Source organism: Talpa europaea (assembly GCF_964194135.1).
Source record: "Talpa europaea genome assembly, chromosome: 7".
Lineage (NCBI taxonomy): Eukaryota > Metazoa > Chordata > Mammalia > Eulipotyphla > Talpidae > Talpa > Talpa europaea.
The window spans coordinates 29,055,471-29,078,836 of NC_140074.1; positions in this window are offsets into that span (position 1 = coordinate 29,055,471).

A 23,366-nucleotide genomic window follows, 5' to 3' on the forward strand; every position below is an offset into this window, starting at 1 on the left:
TTTCAAACAATAATAAGCTAATATTTAAATTAAAGATATATACCGATGCCACTTTAAAAGTATTTATAGCTGTGGAAGCATATCTACAATATATAAAATAGATTCATATATTTATGTGTTTTATATATGTGTGTTTATATTTGTTCATGTTACTGTTTAATAGTTTATTTACTTAAATATAATTGATGAGAACACAGAAAACAGTGTTAACTGAAACATTTATTTCCAGGTACTGAAATTAGAAAATATGTTGTGTGTGTACATATAGGTGTATATGTGTGCATTTTTATGTGTGACTGTAGACATTTGTATATTCATACTTTTCCAAGTTGCAGTAATTGTATTTCTCTTTTTAAATAAAATATTTGAAAGATTTGAAAATAAAGGATTATATACTGCATGCTATATGTAAATAAGGGAGGTAAACCATTTTTTAGTTTTAATAGCATAAACTAGAAGGTACATTTTTTAATGCAGAAATGACAAGTTTTCTCTTTCATAATATAATTAATCAAAAACAGTTCTTAGAAGAATTCAGAGGCCATTTATTTACTCAGAGTGACAATTTGGACTGAGCTGTGATGTGTGCCATGTGTGGGTCGGATGTTGTTTACGACTTGTAGTATGTGCCCATTATCAATATTTTTTTTAAAGATTTATTTATTTGTACAAGCCCTGGGTACACAGGAAGGCGAGAGAATTCACCAGAGCCAGAATGGAGAAGAGAACAGGCAGACCAAAGAAGTACACTGCTGAGGGGAGCAGTGGGTGCGGCAGGAGAGGTCTGTGCGCCATGTGGAACCCTTGCCCGGCAGCCGGGGGATCGGGGATCGAACTGGCGCTGCAGAGGCTGCGGGGCAGCTTCGTAACCCAGCGCTCAACCGCTGCACCACTGGGGAGGCACTCATTACAATGTTTTAAATAAAAGTAATTCTACTTTATACATCTCAAATGCTGACATTTGTCATGCCTAAAATTAATTGGTGCTCTTAAAATCTAGATAACATTTCATGTGAAGTACATCGGTCATATGCATTTCATATGTGATTGGTGATTTTAGATAATTTACATTTAGAATCACAACTGATCTTAACATTGCCTCATAAAAAGCAATCTGAGAGAAGAAAATACTCAGAATGATAAACAAAATGTACTCACAAATTACAGGCTTAGTTCTGGACTCATGCTAGTGAAAAACAATGTAGTGTAAAGACAGGTAAGAACAAATAAGAAAAGTGAATAGCACTGGGATGGGAGTGAGTTATCTGATTCATAAAATGAAAATGAGAGAAAGGTACAAGTTTGAATGTGTGTATCATATGGACAGGTGACAGAAAACAATTATCTTTAGCTCTCATGATACAGGATTTGGCAAGCTGTCTAATAAAAGTATTTAAACGTTTGCTTTGCCTTAATGACACCACAGTTATGGAGAATATGAACACTAACTCTTTATAGCCAGATTTCAAACAAATTAATATTAGATTAATAGAAAGACCCAAGTTCAGTCAGAGCTGAACAGTTCTGTAAAGCCAATGCAAAAGCACACACTGTGGACTTTTAGTTCCTCTCACTTTCAGATCTATACCTGAACATTCTCTTCACTAGAGACTTCAAAAAATGTAACTCAAAGAGAGGGAAGCAAGATGCTCTCTCCACTCAGCAGATCATCCTGCACATATGGGGAAAATATTCTCTCAATTACTGTCCCCGACTCTAATCTTGTAACATTGAAATTAGAATGGAAAAGAATAACAATTTAATCCAGATTTTTAAAAACCTGTTCATTCAGATATAAATGGTAGGTGAATGAAATTCAGCAGAGTATAAAAAAAAACAAAAATTACAGAACAGTAGTCATTTTAGTATGTCTTCACAAAGGTTCCCTTCTAGGAGATGTAGGGAAACAGAAATGGGGCTGGGACACAAAGTTACATAATTTTACTACAATAAATATGATGGATGATTTACTGGGTTTAACAGTAGAACTTAAGATAAATATCTAACACAAATATGAGACAAGAGTTGAGGGATGGCATCAGGGAAATTTTTGTGTTTGTGACTTTTGCTTGTTTTATCAAATGTGGCATTACAAAAGGTGTGAGGTAGTGCTCTCTAAATGGGAAAAAAATATATATTTTAAAAGGTATACTGTGTGTGTGTGTGTGTGAGTGGTCTTGTGCTTTTTCCATTTGTTCATCCAACAAAAAGTTAATCTCTAACATATATACTATAAATTAATATATAATGGAGGATAACACACATTGAATGTCTTAATGGCTTTAAAATCTAAAGGGTTACTTAAACTACCTTGCTTTAGACAATGAATGTTCGGTATTCAATAGATGATTATGCAGGTATTTTTTGAAATTCCTTAATATAAAACATTACTTTGAATAGGAGGTGCTAAGAATTAAGGATCCACAACTTCATATGTTAGATAAGTATACTTCTTTCTTTGGAGACAAAAATTTTGCTCATTTTTATTGATTGTTTAAATAATTTTTATAAATTATCCTGTTGTTTTCTAGCCTAAAATTGCCTATATGTATTTCCTATTGCTGAAAATATTAAGTAATCATGTTTCTTTACTATTTTGATGCATTTGTCACTTCTAAATTCATTCATACAATTTCCTTAACTGTATAGAAATAGGAAAATGACAGTGACAGTTTGGAAATTTTACAACTGTTACAGTGTTTATTTACAAACATGTTCAATTTCTTCTATATTGTACCTGAGCATAAATGATGACTATATAATAAAGTAATAAATAATACATAAGCAAGTAAAGAAGACTTATCAACTACTAGTGACACCTAAAAATGTCAAGTGTACACTCATGATGCAGACAGAAGTCGATATGATCTGATGGCCTCCCAATGAAATGCATGTGATGTCCATACTAATTAACTTATAAAGCAGACTGATACTTGAGTTTATTTGGGCCAGAAAGACTACCTACTGTCAAGCAATCCAGCACTACCCCCTTTAATTGCAATTTATTCCAACAACCACAATTTATTGATCCTAGCATACACTTATGCCACAGCAGTATCATTATTTGACTTTATTTTAACAGCTTCCAAAGGTTAGAAAGTAAGAAACAACTGTGAAAGAGACCATTAAAAAGTTGAGTTGATAACATTGCTTCACATTCTATGCTGAAAAACATTAACTATATCATATGAAATTATATAAAAGTAGAAAAGGGAACTAATACTTATTAGGCTCTTAATATGAGCTAGTGTTTTCTTATAGTGAATATTACTTAGTGATACTGAAATAAGAACACATAAGGAAGGAGGATCAATATTATTATTTGCATTTTACAGATAAGCTGCAGGTTAGACAGGTTAAGTAAATTTCCCAGAAACGTGATGTTAAAATGTTAAAACCACTACCTGACTCCAAAGAACATGTTTAATTATTGCAAAACTTTTCCACCATGACCATTCTACAATATTGTCATTGTCTTGACAGGTTTGTAGTAATATTGAAAGTTTGAAGACAACTTATCCATATGAGAGTTGAGTCAAATTTGGTGTTTAAAACATAAAATATCAGTATATGATTGTTTTTATTTGTTAGCTGTATTGCCTTTTATAGGGCAATGTGTATTTTCTTTATTTAATCATTAGGGTTATAGAATTTCACATTGGAATTTTCAGCTAATTAGATGATATAATTACATATAATACAACTTTTGTACTTCAAAATACCTTTTGCAATTATTGAGTGACTATAGATTGCCTTAAAATCTGGCACTCAAACAATTTTCCCACATTAAATAATGGCTGCTTTAGCATATATTTTGAAAATTTATATTTATTAAGCTATACAGTTTGATGGTTTGATAAATATATACAAGGTGAAATGTACACTGCAATTAAACTAGTTACCATATCCACTGAAAGGTTTGGCGCAGTAAAGAGAAGGAGAACCAGGCCAGTTTCTAACAGGCAGAAACCTTATTGCGCCCCTGGGCGAGATTCGCTGATCCCCATGGGGTCAGAGAAGTTGTGTCCCTCATCAAGGGAAAGGTCATTGTTATAGGGTGAGGAGAGGTTAGGTGGGAGAACTGGGTTGACAGGGCTGGAAACAGGTTTAGGTGGAACAAAGTTGTTTTTCATGGAGCTGAGTTGTTTTTCTCCTGTTTATGGCTTCAGTTTCTGTTTGATGGTGTCAGTGGTGATGGTGTCAGTGGTAGTGGTGTCAGGGCCATCTTCTATTTTCCTGTGTGGGCCTCCTCATTCCTGGCCCCTTCATTGACTTTTCATCCATGACCTCATATAATTAGCATTTTGGGTGTGCATGTTGAAAATTCTTACAATTTATCCTTATTTTAACAATGTTGTTAAATAGAGTCACATTGTTGTAAATTTATCTTTAGAACTTATTTATATTGTATAGCTGAAACATTTTATTCTTTGATCATTTCCCTGTATCCACTTCCCCCTAGTCCCTGATAACCACCATCTATTTTCTGATTTTATGAGCTTGACAATTTTGGGTTTCATACTTTAAGTGAGAACATGCAGAATTTGTTTTTCCACATCTGACTTAATTCCACTTACAATAATATCCCTAATCTTATTCATGTTGTCACAATTGGCAAGATTTCCTTCTTTCTTAAGTATGATTAATATTCCACTGGTGTGTGTTACATTTCTTTATCCTTTCTTCTGACAGTGAATATTTGGAAATGTAAATTGGAAGAGCCATAAGCATGGCCAGGAAAACAGTATGAAGGTTCCTCAAAAAAATTAAAATAGAAATTCCTTATGTTTCAGCAACCCCATTTCTAGATATATATCCCAAAGAAATGAAATCAGAATCTCAGAGAGATCACTTCCATGTTCATTTCAGCACTATTCAAATAGCAAGACATAGATGCAGTCTAAATATACCTTAACAGATGAATAGATAACATTTGTAATGTCTTATATATCCTTTGTGAATAGACCCAAATAAAAAATTAGATATCACAATTCTTCATGAGTTCCTTGTCAATCCCTGATTAGATTTAATCTGACCTACAGGAAGAGACCAAAAGGTGACAGTCCCAGAGTTACTCTTTGTATCATCCAGAGTATCTCTAGTTTTTATGCTTTCATTTTTTGTTCTCCCATAAAATTTAGTTCATAGAATCAGCTAGTTTTTAAATAATTAAGTTTAAAAAATGGATCTAGTTCAATGTCCTCATTTTTGCAGGTGAAGAAAATGGAGACTCAAAGAAGTAAAGGGCCTGCTGCAAAGCCACACTAACAGTAAGTGTTGTCTACTGATCTAGAATCAGATGTGAACTGGTTGAGTACTGTTTTCTCCATTGCATGATAACAGCTTCTTATTTCAGGCAGAAGTTGAAAAATTGTATAAACTGTTTTCATCCCTGTTTAGACAATATATGGCACTAATTACAAGTCATCAGTATTCAATTCAACTATACATTTTGTAGGATACTTGAAAAATGAGTTGTAGAATAGTTATACAATATTCTATTTAAGAAGAGATTGTGTAGCACCTTAGATGGTATAGCAAAAGAAAGCTAGAATTCCATATAAGGAATACCAATGTCTTAGATACTTAATATGTATCTTCCTACTAAAACTTCACAGAAATATAGTAAGAAACATTGTTTTATGCCTACTCTAGAAATAAACAGAGGCTCTAGATAGTTGAGATTTTGTTCAAGTATGTATGGTTTGTTATTTGATATGAGAGCTACTTTCATATCTAAATCTCTATGACTTAAAGATCCCCACTTTCTGTACTATACAATTCTGTACAATGGGAGGGATCAATATAAATATTAAACTCCAGACCAATGTGATTTAATGAGTTTTATGACATAGTGCAAGTTCAAGGTGCTAAGAGGAAACTGCATAGTGAAAGATCAGGTTGAGTTGATATGCTCTTTGTTGTTATTCAAATAGGAATTATTTAACAGCATGTATTATGAAAACATTAGGTCTAATGATATCATTAAATAAGTACAGAAATATTGGTGTGCGCTGTCTCTCTCTCTATATATATATGTATGTGTATATATATATATATATATACACACACACACACACATAATGAAGTTTCAGGTAGAGATGACTTGATAACTGGTCAAGATAAAGTAGATTGAGCAATTCAAACAGGAAGATTTAACTTGAATTGTTATAATATAGAAATATTGTTGAATAAATTAAATAGCATTTTGAGTTGGATGGGATATAGATAGCAAGATTTGGATAAAGTAATCTTTGTTCAAGAGAAAATATAAGAAGTATGGGGGTAGAAATGATTAGGGACATTTAGCACTGGGTGCTAGGTTAAATCATAGACTGAGATAAGGCAGAGTTAAGATATTATTTGAAAAGGTTAAAACGGCGTTTGTTGGTGGATGTCTTTGAAGCCTGATTTAAATATATATATAAACAACAATTTATTAAGGCATTGGTCTTTTGTTATTGTTTGTTGTTTAAATCTATGCAAGGCTATAATCAAAACTGTGCTTTTGGAAAAATGATGGTTGAATAACAAGGGTGAAAGCTTGTACATAAAGAGATCAAGTAGTGGTTGTGAAAAAAGTAATGAGAAACAACATCAACATTTAAACTTTTTATATTTTAAAGATAAAATATCTCCCTTCTCTGGTAGCTGTAATCCCTCAAATTTCTATAGAAACTTTGAGGAGGAAATATTACTGATCATATGTACCATGTTTTAGGTTAGTCTTGTCTCATAGATAAATTTTCATAGAAATAGTATCCTTTTTTTCTTCTTAATTGCCCTTTTCTTACTAATTATTTGTTGAATGATTAAATTATTCCCTTGTGAAGATTCCCTCCCATCTTGAAAATTCCTATTAATTAACAGGGAAGGTAGATATTATGATTGATTTTTCTTCTCCTGGAGTGTTCTGGAGAAGGTTATCTGAGTGAAAATTATCCTTATGCTTTGAAGACCCATGTTTACTTAAAATTACCCTTCATCTTGAAGAAGGAAAATCTAAGATATACTTGGTTTTCTTCTGAGTGGCGTAAACTGATAGAAGTAGCTGTGCTATTCTAATGCATTTTGCTGGGATAACAAAAGTACAGCAACAATAGGAAAACATTTATTAAACAGAGAATTAATTAGAATTAGATTTTAGGTTAACACCTTGGTTTTAACGCCCAAATAGAGAGCAAGTAACCCTGAAAACTCTCTTCCCTCAGGTTTGATAAGCAATACTAGACAACTCCTCCTAATTAGTATTTTTTCTTAAACATCCAAAATTTTTCTCATTAAAACCCTTCATACTGGTTTTATCTGTATGTTTATCAAAGCTGGAAAACATCAACTATGACCTGTTAATATCTGAGATCCATGTTTCATATAATGGTCATCTTTTCATTCAGCTATGTAACAAATAGGCATGTGTGTGTGTGTGTGCGCGCGTGCGTGTGTGCATGCGTGCACATTTGTTTATGACTACAAATGCCATATCTGGTTAAGAAAACCAACTAATAAATTTTAAAGGCAAAATAAGACGGTGATCTTAAGCAATGTTTGACAGATGCAGGTACAAATTCTAGCTCAGTTGCTTGAATCTGAAATCTTGGGTAAGTGTCTTTAATCACTGATATTCAATCTCCTTATGTAAAAAAATAGCTGTGAATATATAAGAAAATGGAATGTGTAATGTGCTTAGGACAACAACTGGAATATCACATCTGAAAGTTATTATTACTGCATTACTGTTGTTAATCAAGTTTAATGGTTAATACTATGTTATGATAAAGAAAACTGATTTTCAAAAAAGACTATGTTTTATTTAATTACTGTTTGTTTGCCCTGTATGCAATACAGCTGCTAAGTATATCTTCTCTGTATTGAATTTCTATTCCTTCTTTGAGGAAAAAAAAAATGTTTTTGCCTCATGCTTAAAATATGGGTTATACCTCTCAAAGGCAATATATTTTCCACTGGAGATCTTTTTTGCTAAACTAGTTCATATAAACATTTCTCAGCTTCTAAGAAAGCGAGACTTTGATGTAGGGCCTATTCAAGTAAACTCTCTATATAAGATTTGACATTTTGTTTGGTCAGATGTTTGTAATGTAAAGGTGAGTTAGAGTTTGTGGTGGGAAAGAAAAGTAGCATTACACCACCTTTATATAAAGATGTAATAAAATCAAAATAAGCCTAACTATGACAGTAAGGGTTTGGTGTGAGCACTAAATACTGATAACACAGTTAAAAAAATATTTGTTGGGTTAATATGTGTATTATTGGCTTGTAATGGGCATTGCTTATATCTATTTAATTTATCTATAAAAGTATTCTAGCCTGTCATTTAAAAGTTATATCAACATGGCTAGAAATTGAATATTAGATTTTAGTCTGCTATCTCTAATATAAGTCTTCTGGTTTTTGAATATCAATCATTGGCCACACAGGTGAGTTTGTACAAGGGCTGAAATACAACACTAACTCTCTGTAACTGCTGGTAGACAGTTGTGCTTATAACTTTAGCTGAACTTGGGTTCCTCAGCATTGTTTGCTGCTTTTAACTGTGATGCTTTTGTTAGACTGTGTGGTATTCCATTTATAGTTTTCTTTTTATATATCCCAGTTGGTCTTTGAGCTAAAAAATAGAGTAAGATCCATATGATAGAGATGGACATTTTTTCATAATTCCTTAATATCTGGCATGAAAACAAGGAAAAACATTTGCTCCTCCCTCCAGTATGATAAATTAATATCTCACAGTACAATGAAAGTTTCAAAGAATTGATGAAAACATGTTTTAACACAAAGAATGCCATAACATTGTGGGAGTGAAATAGGATATACCCAGGGGTGTCATGATGACCTGGTTAGTGAGTCCTCATGTGCATGCCCCCTGTAAAAAACATCTACCTCACAGAGTTATTCTAAAGTATTAAGTTAATGCATGTGAAGTTAATAACACATTATATGTTTGTGTTTTAAATGTTGTTAAGCCTGTCGACTTAATATTATTTCAAATAAATCTAAAGTTTCTGGCTTCTTGAACTTTCTAAATTATAACTGAAAAGAAATGAAGCATAAGTCCATATACAAAGTTTTATTTTATATTTAAATTAGCAAGTGAACATCTTCTGTATGTTAAAAATGTTATTAATTTGCGTAGTATATATTCAATTACATTCTGCCTGATACTTTTTTCCACATAAATTTCATATCCACATGCTCAGTGAGTTGTTAGATACACTTCTTTGGAACTGTATCTAAATTCACTGGAAATACAGAATTGGAAGAGAGATGTGATATGTTGGTGGTCTACCTATAAGCCAATACATCTATATCTACTTTCAACTGTAAATTTTTTAGAAACTTTGGAATAAACAAATATTTGGAATTATGATTGGGTAGTAAATGGAATTATTCTATGTGTCTGGGCTGGCAAATAGTCAAATAAGCATCAGACAGACTGGTAAGAGAAAAAATTAAAAATAGGTTTTAGTAATAACATGTATATATGGCACAGATTCAGCATTGTCCAAATGACTTCAAACTTGTCCAAATGACTTCAAAGACCATCTTATATAGTTTAACTAAGTCAAGATAGTTTGAGAAGTCGTGGGTGAAAAAATGGGAGATTAGAGAGGTTTTGCAGAAGGGATAACTAACAAACAGTATGCCCATTTAGTTCTGCCTTTTCCATTTGAAAAGATATAAGGAAATTAAGTCCTCCTAGGAGAAAACTCTTAGAGATAAGTTTATATATAAGTATCAGAGCAACCTCCAGCCAGCCTTCAGAGTTCCTTTCATGAAATACACCTCTTGTCAAAAAGACATATTTTGAGGTGGCATAATTTTGCTCCCCCCTACATAATAAATTGCTTACACATATAAAGAGATATTGAGTGGGGAATTCTGTTTTACAAATGGCAGTTACTAAGTGATTTAAAATTATTTTTTGTATAATAATTTCCCCCACATTTATGAACAAAAAATGGGCCACTGTGTTTTAAAGATACAAAATTGAATATGCCTCTTGTTTAAAGAGATTACATAATTTAACACAATTGTGTATATGCCTAATTTGCTGATATTGCAGTTGAAAATACTCTTCATTCAAAACCCCATGGGCTATTCATTACTACCATATTGCACATCTAGAAACATTCCATGCTTATGTTTATAGAGAATGACCTTCATCTCTATCACCAAATTCCAAAGTTATCTTTTATAGCATGGTTCTAATATTACTGTCCTGATTTCATCATTAGGATTCATATCTCTTCCCACTGCAATGCCAAAGTGCCTTGTTCTGATATAACTCTTATCAGTCCTGCACTGTGCTTAATCATAGACTCCCTTTTGGTCACTAATGAAAAGGACAGTCTTTCATTGTGTTTGCTTGCTTGTTTTTTAATGTTCCAATCATCTGGGAGAAACATAAAGATTGTGTGGGCTTAACTTTCCTAACTGTTGCCCACCAACATCCATGCCCACCAACCCCAGTTCTTACTTGTGACTTAAATTCTTCTGAATATGAAAAAAGCAAAGATATGCCTCACTGTTTGCTATGACCAAGTGGCACCAAGGAACCCCAAACTATTAAGGGTTGCATGCTCTGAAAAGGATGTTGCCACCCACCACACAAAGACAAAGGAAACAGAGTCTTAGTGTGGAAGATTTGTGTGCATTGAGAAAGAAGAAAGGATATTCTTAATAAAAGTTTCCCAGTAAACCTTCCAAAATTACTCATCCCCACTGTACAAAATTTTAGCCCAATAGGGCGTGCCCTAAAAGGGGCTTCTGAAGCCTGAAATCTTGCCCCATGACTAAGGCACTTTCCAGGAGGGAAGAACAAGAAAGCGATAAGGCAGGTCTTGGACAAATGGAGCAAAAAAAACTTGGGGAATCAAGATAATGGCTGCCATTGTCTCTGCCAGAGATTGCCTTTTTGCATTTCCCACACACATATTTCTTTCAAGTGCATCAATGTCTCCAAGTCCCTGGGTACAGTCAAAGCCAGAGAAGCAAGGGTTTCTCCAGGACTTTTCCTTCGTGAGATGACTTTGATGACTATGGGAGCCTTTGCTCTCCGGAACTCTTGCTTTTTGTTTCTACTTTATTACCTTCTTACATTCAGACTCTAGGATACAGTCTTGACTTTATCTATTTTTGTTTAATGTCTGCTAGAATTCTATAAATTCCATTAACGTTACAAATATTTGTCTTAATTTCAGATACAAAAAGCATAATATTACTCCACTAACCTTGTGTTAAGGGCTGCACTTATTTATTTATGCTTCTTTGTTATATCTTAGTGGAGTTTTTATATGTTCTTTTGCAAAATGTAGTTTGCTAGGAAGAGAACCATACAAAATACTATGCTCTGATAATTTTAAGTGAGACCTTGAAGCAGGAACAACAGTGAGCACATGGAGTGAGGCTATTGAAGAGAGGAGTGTTGAAACAAAAGCTTAGTACAATACTTAAAGAAGTTCCAGGTCTTTGAATGATAGAAGTAACACTATCAAAGTCCTGAAAATAAGAAAATTTTCTGAAAATCAGGAGTACTTTTTTAACAGGTGGAGGGTTGCACTTTAAGATCTACTTAATGTATGTGTTATAACTTCATTGCATAGTCTGTGTTAACTTAAAGAACTATACTCACACCTTCTCTAGTCTTTAGTTTACATACACTTTTGTGTGAAACCCTTGAAACAAGCACCTGTGTGTTAATGTCTAATATTTTGTGTACTAGCCATGTTTTTTTTTTTCCACCAAGTAAACTGGCCTATTTAGAAATCAAGCATTTCATTTTTCATTGTGTATGTTAAAAATGAACATGAGGAAAACTTTGGTGAACTTTGATATGATTTCTTCTAGTACTTGTTAGAAGGAGGGTTTAGTGAGGGAGGAAATTTCCCCCAACCCCTCTAGGTTATTCTCAGGATGGTCAATCAAACATTTACTTACATATGTATAGGGGATCCACATAGTGAGAAGGTCATTGAGGAGAAATAGGGGTAAATATTAGGAGCTAAGGAGTTGGATAAACTTCTGGGACTTCAAGGAAAGAGTAGTGGTAGTCACATAAAAGGAGAGGGTGACTCATATGACAAAGAACAGAAATTCTGTTATTACATGTTTGCCCTGCCATATGAATGTCTTTCTGATAGAAAGGGTATCTATGGTAAAAACAAAACAAAACACATGCTCTAGGTAATGCTGCCAATTTTCATTCTTCTAGAATGTTAGGACTGATAACAGTTTCTCTTGAACCTATAGAACTTCAGTTGACCTCAGCTCAAATTAAATCATAGGCCAAAATGACAGGTCTTGGGAAGACTTATTCTGGGCCTCTTGGGGAGGCCTATTTTGAACATCATGGAAAGGAGTTTCCTGAACAACTTGATGAGGACTATCCTTATGAGGGAAATAAAAATAGCTCTTTTGCAATAACAGAATATTAAAATGTACTGTATTTAATAACTGACTTCTCAATGGTTGAGAAGGTAGCAAGTCTCAGTCAAGTACACAGATGCACGAGTTGATTAGCCAGCAATCCCAGAGATGAGATCTGCATAGAGCAACCAAATTGTGCAGGAGAAAGGAGCTGGCATTTAAAACACTTGTGTTTCTTGCTATGAGTTATTAGGAATTGGAAACCACGTCCGAGTAAACTTGACATAAAATAATGTAAAATTCCCATGACAAGTGAAATTCCATTCACCCAAGGGTAGGCTGAATTGGAAGATAAACTATTTTAGCAACATATTTGCTGGGATTGAGTTATCTTGATGAGTATCCTAATGTGTGCTATGGAAGTGGCAGACTTTAATTAGATAGGCTGAGTTTCATATGTCTCCCTAAGATTTTACCATTTTTTAATAGAAGTAAATGGTATCTCTCCCATCCTCTCCATATCCCCACCCCCCCTCAAAAATGAAATTAGACAACAGCAGATTCTACTTGGTCAGGGCAGCCAATTAAATGTCTGAGGGTGTCTGTTTCTGTGTTGTTTTCAGAAACAATTGTATCATTAAATTGCTGAAATTGTAGTGTCAGCAGGAAATAGAGCAAATAGCTGCCAAAGGGAGAAAAAATATGAACAATACAGCTACTTTGATGTTTCCTGCCCTCCTTTCCAGTGTCTATTGCTGAACAAGCTATAAACAAAATGTGAGAGAGCAAAGGCCTGTGCATATGAGCCTGGGTGCCTTCAACCTCCCTTTCTGGGAGGTTGACACGCTGATTTCTTCTGCTCCCACTTGACACCATAGGCAGGCTATACTAATCAGTGTTTCAGAGCACAACTCCCACTGCTCTGTTTCTGTTCCATTCTAATTACTGTTCACTCATGGAATACTCTCAATACTGGCTTATCTCCTTCAAAAAAAATCATTCATTTATCCATTCGACAAATATCTAGTGAGATATTACCTTTAGTCAGACACAACTGCAGGGTATGATATATCCGTGAACAAAACAGACAAAATCCTTGTATTTAAGAAATTTACCTGGAGGCAATAGAAACAGACAATAAATTTTATGCATCAAAAATAGTGTTTAAAGCTCTCCTGAGAGGGTCATGACACAGCCCTTAATCACAGAAACGATTTTACCACACTGTTAGGGCTCTTAATCCAACCATCTCTATCACACAATAGTTATGTGATTTTATTAGTTACTTTATTTATCCAGGTAGTATCCATCTATAAAGTTGGGTACTTTACAGTGGGAGCAGAAGTACCTGATAATTTCAGAACACTTTGAGTTTTTTTTATATGTGAAGGATTTAGAACAAAGTATGTAGTGCAAATTTTATGTTGTAAGAACATTGTGTGAATTCCTACATATTTTGAAAAAAAAGTGTATGCCTTACTTTAGAGACAAAGATGCTCATTTTCTCTTCACGTATCTGAACCTTACTTGTATGATCAGAAAATGAAGGTAATTCCCACCACTTGGAGTTATTTTCAGTATTATGATAAAGCTTGTATTATATATTGATAGGAGTTCCTTGTTAAATATCATCCTCTCTTCTATTCTACACCTAGTGAATGCTTTGACATCTCTTCTTGTTATCTGAGCTGGTAAAATGTTAAGTCTCCTGGTGTCTCTCTTAGTAATTATTGCATACTAGCTTGAACCATATTGCATTTCCTCCCTTCCAAAACATCACGGATGATTATGATCACATTGTTGATTTAATAACAGATTTTTAAGGGAAAAAGAAACACATTTTAAATGTACTCAACCATTATGTTGCCCTTATTTTTAAAAGATGTGAATGTGAAAAATAAGTGCACTGTAGAATAAAGGAAAAGTGCTAGTTTCTATTTACATGTCTCCTTGCTTTACTGTGTGATTAACTACTTAGGAACTATACAATTCTTTGCATTTTTTCTTTTGGCTTAACCCTACTGTCTAGCATATTGGAAGCACTCAGTAAATATTTCCTGAATGATTGCATGAATGTCTGCATTATTCCTCAAATTAAAAAAAATGTATAAATTTATACCCAAATGCCAAATATAAACAGAACATGGATTTTCAAGTAGGGGTCATTTCTCACCCAAAAGTTGCATACAAGGAGTGAGAATATAGGAATGTGATTTTTTAAAACAATGTGCCAAATTTTGAAAATGTCTGTGTTGTATGAATGGTTAGGACTCTGATTGCAAGTTAGAGAAACTCAATGTTTTGTGAAAAAAATTAGAAATGTTCTATAAGCATATGGAATTTTAAAAGTATATTATAAAATTCAAGAGCAGGAATGCAGATGCACTCTGATCTACTTCCATGATCAGTATCTTTATGAATCATTTCTGACTGATAACAAACCACTCCTGACTGAGCAGCATAAGACAGCCTGTGGAATGAATTTAGACAGGGCGCAAAGGGGGTAGTTAGCTCTGCTACAGAGTGGCAGAGCTCTCAGCTGGAAGACTTCAACTGTTGCAGATAATTCAGATAGTTTAGGGCTGGCTTCTTTTCTTTAAACCCTATCACTGACACCTTCCTTTAATCTAGTCTTCTCAAAGCCCTTTAAGCTTCCTCCCACTGCTGGGCCCTAAAGCAGTGCCTCATAGTTTAGGTTTCTATCATGATAGCATCCATCTTATACACCAGAATCTCTATCAGTCAGTGTTTGTTGACATCAGTAAAGTGGAATCACTATGCTAAAATAGAATAAAGGATTTGCTCATAGGATCTTATGGAATTATGGGATCAGATATGTGGATAGCTATAAAAAGCTGTTGTCTCTGCATTGATAATGAGTTTGAAGTTGCTCTATAGTGACTTATTTAAATGACACAGTCACCAATGGCTATGAAGCAAATGAAAACAAAGACAAAGCTGAAACTCACTAAGATAGAGTGATCCATGAAGTTAAACTCGAATTCATGTCGATATCTCCAATGCTGATGATATGAGTGACGTGCTGGAGAAGGTAACAAACTTCACCAAAGAGCTACCTATGTGTCTACCCAAGCTCAGTAGAGTGGAGGGAGGAAAATCAGCAGAAGCTTAAGGAGCACCCTCTGTGTGTCTCTATGATTAATGTAAATCAGCAGATCAGGGCACTCACAAGCTGCCCCAGGCCCTGACATCCTATTCTACACTCAGCTTTAAAGAGAAAAATGTTCATCACTTCTCTATTTGTCAAATCATGTGCAGTTTTATGTTGTGACATACATGAAAACTATCCCAGGAATGAAATTAAGGGAAATATTCCAGTTTAGTGAAGGTTACGCAATGAAAGGCATCATAAGCTGTGTGCATCAAAAAACTTTCAGACATTAATTTTCATTAACTATTTAATTAGCTTTTAAATGTATTTAGTGATTTTATTCAACTTACCATAACCAAAATTTTACCATTTCAACATGAAATCAATGGAAATATTTAATGAGATGTTTTACATTTCTTTGTGATTTCTTTTATGATTTTAAAACAATTTAATTGGAGTACAACATTTTCACTTTATATATACATGTATATAAAGTTTAGGCATGCATCATTATAAATCAACATCTGTATAAACTAGATTATATTTATCAATAAAAGTCTAATTTTATTATTCACCAGACACCCAGTCTGGAAAAATAAGAATTCAAAGGGAAGGAGGATTACTATACAGATACAGGGTTCCTAAGCTGTCTTATAAAAATCAAGATCAGAATGCTTATCTGATTCAGGAATGGGACTCTGTGAGAATTCATGTCATACTTTTTCTCTCTGTCCTTTATTACTGTTTTTCTATATAATTTGATTTATTTTTCTTTCTGTCACATGTTGGAACAATCCACCTTGTGATTTGCCTAGTAGAACCACCCAGAGCAAAATAAGGTCATTCAGTCCAAATTCAAATTTCTCAGAGAGGTATTAAAGTTTACTATGACAGAGGACAAGTTAATGTTATATAAATTGACATATGCCACTTTAAGTATGTGGATGATACAAAGAAAAGGCAAATTCCAGAAAAATAAGTATAGGATGATATAATGAAAAGACAAATTCCATAAAAATAAATGTGTACTAGACTCAAACTTTTGTCCCTGATTCACTGTTCTGAAATTACAAATAGTATGCATGAAGGTATGTTTTCCTGTATTATTTAAAATATCAAAAATAGGAAATGGAAAATTTAGTAGTTAAACTGTGTATAAAAATCAATATAGTAAATCAGTATATAGTTGTGTCCAAATGGTTGTATGGGTACCATTACTCTCTTCTTTTTTTTTTTTTCCCTAGGTTTTCTGAAATAAGCATATACACTTTTATTATGTAAAAAACAAACACATAAAATGACTCAACCAAAAAACATTAGGTTTGTATGATAGTCATTAAGTTGTTTCCAATCAAAAGAGAAAGATCTGATTTCCCCTTTACCCGCCCCATCCCTGTCATCCAATAAGGGATAGAGAGAGTAGAGAAAATGTATTCATAGACACACTTTATTATCCTATATGTTATGCAATGATATGACAGATGACCACTTTAAAACACATGATAACTTTTAAAGGTTTATTCTCAGATAGTAATAATATATCAATCCTAATTCATTGGAATATGCACATTAAAAAATTTATTTTACATGCCACTTCACTCTCTTGAAATAAATCATGTATTATATGCTGGCAATGTCAACAAAAAGAAACTTTAAGAAAGTCAGATAAAAAAGCATCCAGTGTGTTCTTAATTTATAGATGCCAAGTGATATGAAGCCCACAATAATAAATTAATTAATATAAGCCTATGTGCATTAAAATGTTTTGAAATATTGAGAAGCATATACAGGAAAGATAAAACCAAACTTCATAACCCTCTCCCTTCTTCAAGAAAAAGCAACAATTGGGCCTCCCCAGTGACACAGCCGTTGTGCGCTGGGTTGCGAAGCTACCCGCAGCCTCTGCAGCGCTGGTTTGATCCCCAGCCGCTGGAGAGGGTCCCACATGGCACACAGACCTCTCCTGCTGTGCCCGCTACTCCCCTCAACAGTGTACTTTGCCAGTCTGCCTGTTCTGCTCCCCACTCTGGCTCTGGTGGATTCTCTCACCCTCCCACGCTTCTGACTGTACCCTAGTTCTTGTATAAATAAATAAAAATAAATCTTAAAAAAAAGAAAAAAGCAAAGATTAATTCCAGTGTATTGGCATGTATTCATTTTTTGTTTGTCAAATACTAGTGAGATTTGTAAAATATAACTTAGTTTTATCATCAAAAGCCAGAATCTGACTCTGAAGAGCTACTAAACATTTTTTTACAATGCAGCCATGTTTTCTAGAAGTTAAGAAAGAATGCATGCATGTTAGTGAAGATGTAAAAGAAGTAGTTTGGGAACTTTCATCTCCATGATGTTTTGACCTGTCAAAGTAGGAAAGAGTAGGATGTGATAAAATCAAATGGAATTACCATCTAATTTTAAAGTTCTGATAAGTTGAACTTCTGTCTTAATATTGTCTTTCATTCTCCACTGTAATTACATAATATTTTCTTTCTATATAAAATTGAATTTATCACCATAGTAAGGCCTGAAATACCAGAACATATAATCAAATATTCTCCAAATGCATAAAATTCTAAAGCCTTGCCATCCATAAGTCATTCAAAGACTGATTGGAAAACCCTATAAAGTTTTCCAATGTAATGTTGTCTTGATTCCAAAAATTAAGGTGACCTCTGGCATGAGAATTTTTCTTCTTTTCTATGTACTTTTCAAAGTTACTAACAAGTATTTATGAGCAGAGAAAAGTTTTTTTATATAGGCATGTGTGTGTTTATATGTGTGTGGTATGTTTTTAGAAATAAGCTTCTGTGCTGTCTAATTTGAAAAATTATAAAAAGCTTCCCTTAACTTCCCTTCTTTACTGCATCCATTTCTTATATTTTCTAGCTCTACAGTTTCTTGTGCTAAATCAATGTAATATACTAAGTGTAATTATATAGACATGGTCATGAAACCTAAAATACTGGAAAGCTGAGTTTGTATCTAAGAGTTATCAATATAGCATTCCAGAATCATGTCAGGAAAGATAAGTCACTGATGGACATTTTTGATTCTCAATCTTCTTTCAGATTTTTAATTATTTCTTAATCTGTGTAGGAACAATTAAACTTTTTCTTTTGTTTAGGGTTACTGTGCTTTTAAAATGGAAGCTAATCTATAAGGATAGAGGTTTTAATTCCTTTTATTGTCTAGCCCAACCTAACATTGTAAGAATTTTTATAGTCAAAACTCCAGAAATTGTAGTTATGGTGTAATAAATTCATTTTTGCAAGGATCAACAATTTTTTCTTCTAAGATATGACAAAGAGTAGGACTGGGTCTGCAGAAAGCCTGAGACTACCAACCAGATATCACAATGGGACTCTTGTTAAGCTTGGTATTGACTTGAGCTCTTGATATACATATATTAAAAAAGGATGGAGGACAAATTGGTTGCTTACTTGTATATCCTTGCTCATGTGAATTGGAAAGGGGGAAATTAGCTTAAGATAGCACTTCTGAAAAAAATCTCCTGAGATTTGCCAGTAGAAAGTGTTTGTTCTCTTTCAAGATGTAGAAATGTTTTAATACATATTCACTTTACACAGGAACTCTAGCTTTTGTTATGTTTTTCTAGCAAAGTCTCTGAACCCACTGTCATGATGAGGAATATTTCAGATTTAGTACAAAATTGGGAGCCAGTTCATTAAATCTACATGATGCATGTATAATGAAGATTGGAGATCTTAATTATTATAGTTATTACAAATAATTGTGGAATGATAGATAATAATATGCAGGAACATGTATTTTTTATAATCTATCTCACAATCAGAAGTTAGCCCACCAAGTGCCAAATGATCTGATGTTTATTATGAGATAAATCAATTTTCATGAGAATGGTATTTTATTTTATGTATAGGCAAACTCTAAATAAAAATAGATGTGACTTTAATTTCCCTTACCTACTAGACTGAGACTTGCAGAAAAGTAACATCTCTGTGTGTGTATGTATGTATGTATCAATGCATATTTAATCTGCTTGTGTCTTTGTATATGTAATATACAGAGCACATACAAATTTTATATTTATTTATTTGTTTTCAGTATCTACCAAATATTGCCTACTATAGAATAAGTGATTGGTCAAACAAATAAAATATTATTTATAGCTACAACAAAACTCTGGGGATCTTTGAACAAAGTCTGTCAAATGTGCAAAAGAAGTTTCACACCAGAGACAATGTTTTGAATTCTCATAGTTTTCTTGTTTCCAAAGAAATTGTATATAGAAAGAATTGACATTGATTGCTTTATATAATTCCTGTTTTTCTTATTCCAGTTGTGATCTTAAATGGGAAATTGCTCAGAATATATTTTTAAAGTGAAAAGAAAAAAAAAACTAAACAGTCCAATGCTTATTTCCATTTAGAAATATTATAACATGTGCAGACATATAAACATACTTAAAAATAATGAAAGCGATTTTCTGCTTCACACTTTTTGCATTCCCTAAAGTTTCATTCCCTAAATTTCCTTAATATGCCATAAACCCAAAAATGTGAAGCAATTTAAGACAAAGAATGGGTTGGAAATAAGTTGTGAATCCTGTTTATAGGTGGATATGAGCAAAGACAGTCATTGATATGAATTTGAATCTATCTTTAAGGATTAGTATAAAACCCAGCAGTTGGAAATTTAAATTCTACAGAGTACTTCTACCTCTAAAACCAAGATCCCAATATCTTGATTGAAAAACTGATTTTATAAATGGTAAATATTGAGATTGAAAGCAATAATAACATATTTATAATGTGTCATTGTAGGTTTTTTAAATGAGATCTAGCAACAACAAAAAATCCAAGTTTTAGAATTTGGCTTCACTAGCCAAATTCATTATTTTTATATCAAAGTCCTTTAAATGAGGACATTTTGAAATTTGTTTAGTTAAAAAATCAGTTTGTCCGCAATTAGAACACCCTATAAATGTCTTACAAATATAATATATTTATGTCTTCATGTATAATCTGATTTCTAAATGGCCAAGTCAGCATTGAGGGCATACTTTGTGGACATTAGCATTTTACCTGAATTGTTTGGCAGCATTTTCTTTAAGGAACACAAAAGTGCTAAGTCTGGCTTTCCTTATTTGAATGAAGATTTTTTTCTCCAGTCAAACATGGTAGATTGCCTTTCATTTTGCTTTGTTTTATGTTTACAGCTTACAGAAAATGAGCAGATTTATATAAAGATAACAAAAAGATCTAGCTTAGAATTGATCAGTAGGTCAAAATCCGTTTTAATAAACTTTTCTTTTTGGAAATTTGTTCTGATAATTTTCTCAATGTGAAAACAAATTACCTGAACAGGCATCAGTTAAGTAATTATGCAACAATAAATTAACGAGGCAATAATTAATTAGTACTAGATTTTATTAAATGTGAGGTTAATCTTCTAGGTTGGGAAAGTTTTATTCATTATGGAGTTTGGTTGTTTCAAAGGTTTATTCATCATTTGGTGTATTAAAAAAATAATTTCCTTATGCTTCCTTATTTTTCCTTGCATTTCTTACAATAAATCTTTCGAGGTGGCAAATAACTTCTGTAATGCAAAAAATAAATCAAGGGCATTGTTTAGGAGTTTGCAGTTTCTCATTTATTAACGTATCTTTTACTATTGGGGTAAACCTAATTTACTGTTAATTGTTTGTATGGATGATAGGGTTAAAGATTACATGTATAATAATTGTCATTAAAACAGTATTTTCTCAGAACACATCTTCCCCAAAAACAAATGAACAAAATGTACAACCAGATTAGAGATTTATGGGCCATAGAAGTTTAGCATCAACTTTTTACATTATCTAACTTGAATTACCTTTCAATCTTAAAGTGTGGCCAAGAGATGAACAGTGTAAGCATCAGGGAGAAATTGTTAGAAAATCAGAATCTCATACTTCACAACAACCTACTGAATCATAATCTGCATTTCAACAAGATCTTCAGGTAAATTCATGCATATTAAGGTCTAAGAAACACTTGCCCACAAAGCACATGATTCTTAATCTAATGAGTAGTAGCTTGGGGACCTGAAAAGGTGCATATTTGGAATGTAGTCATTGTGGCCTGAGTGCCAGCTTTCACACATACTAGCTAAATAAATGGCATGTTATTTAACTAACCTGTTACTATCAGCCTCATTTAAGTAAATTACAAAAAGTTATTTAGCATCTTCATTAATATTATAGATATGTTGTGGATGTACTTGAAGAAATTATGCTAAGTGAAGCAAGTCACAAGGAAAATGACAAATGCTAAGTGATTTCACTCATTTGTGGCACATAAAGAAAACAAGGAAATTAATAAACAGTATAAAACCAAAATAAAACCCTAGGACTCTGACAAAAGAATGGTGGTTATCAGAAGGGAAGGAGTGGGAGAATGGATGGATAGAGGGGATTGATAGATTGATAGAGGGTGGTTATTACTGTAGATAGTTGGTGGTGGGCATGTGGAGAGATATGCAGTTGTTGAGGTGAAAAACGATGTATTCCTGAAACTTACACAGTGTTGGAAAATTACACACACACACATTTATGTGTAGCCATACTGGCATAATTTGAAATTCAGATTTTCTAGTTGAATTGAATATTTTCTGTTGACATATTTCCAGTTTTGAAAAGGCCACATGCAAAATTTTGGCAGCATATTTTGCAGTTGGTGTGGCATCATTATTGATACAGCATTTCAAAAACTTGAGGTAGAGGTTACATTAACAATCTGAAAATAGTGATACAAAAGGATATGGCGTGCTTCTTTGAAGGCAGACATTCCTTCCTGAAAGCAGGAGATCCTATCAGAAAATGTTTTCCATTGGTTTAATATGAGAATCATGGAGGGATGCTTATACACCATTGCAGAGAAACCTGTCCGCTGAATAAAGCCTGATCAGCTTAATCAGTCATGAAATTATCAGTGGGGTGACAGCTGTCTGAGGTAGAAACTCTGCATATCCTTCTAATAATGCTAATATTAGCAATAATAATGGCCTACACATTGGCCAAGCAGAAAATGCACCTTATCTTTCAACTTTTTCTTACTGTGAAGTCATATCTACTTAATTATCATTGATCATATTTTCCGTTAAAAATGAATGGTATTTCCTAAACCTGGCATCTTCAAAATTTCATAAGAAATTTTAAGTACCATAAGGAGTGATTAAAAAAAAAAAAAAAGTCGAGGGCCTCCCCGGTGCCGCAGCAGTTGAGCGCTGGGTTGCGAAGCTGGCCGCAGCCTCTGCAGCACCGGTTCGATCCCCGGCTGCCAGGTGAGGGTCCCACATGGCGCGCAGACCTCTCCTGCTGCACAACAGTGAGCTGCTCACCTCAACAGTGTACTTCATTGTTCTGCTCTCTGCTCTGGCTCTGGTGAATTCTCTCACTCTCCCGCGCTTCCGACTGTACCCAGTGCTTGTATAAATAAATAAATAAATAAATAAATAAATAAACAAACAAACAAATAAATAAATAAATAAATCTTAAAAAAAAAGTCTACATTGATATTGGTTTAAAATCGTTTATGTATATGTAAAATACACACACACACGTGTCAACTAAGTGAAGGGATGATTAGGGTATCTATGATAAATGGATATTCTTCCTTAAGGGATTATGTGTGGAAAATCTCCCTTTGTGATTACTGTAGGTCCTCACTTTAAAGAATGATATATAAGAGGGCTCTCATACTTTACTCTGAAATTCTGTGTAAATAAGAGAGGAGGTGTTAACTTACCAAGAGCTTGATTTTTTAAAAGAAAGATGAATCAATATATTTATCCATTTTAAATATTTCCAGTTCTGCTAATTTAATTCAAAGAAAAGCAATTGTCCAAT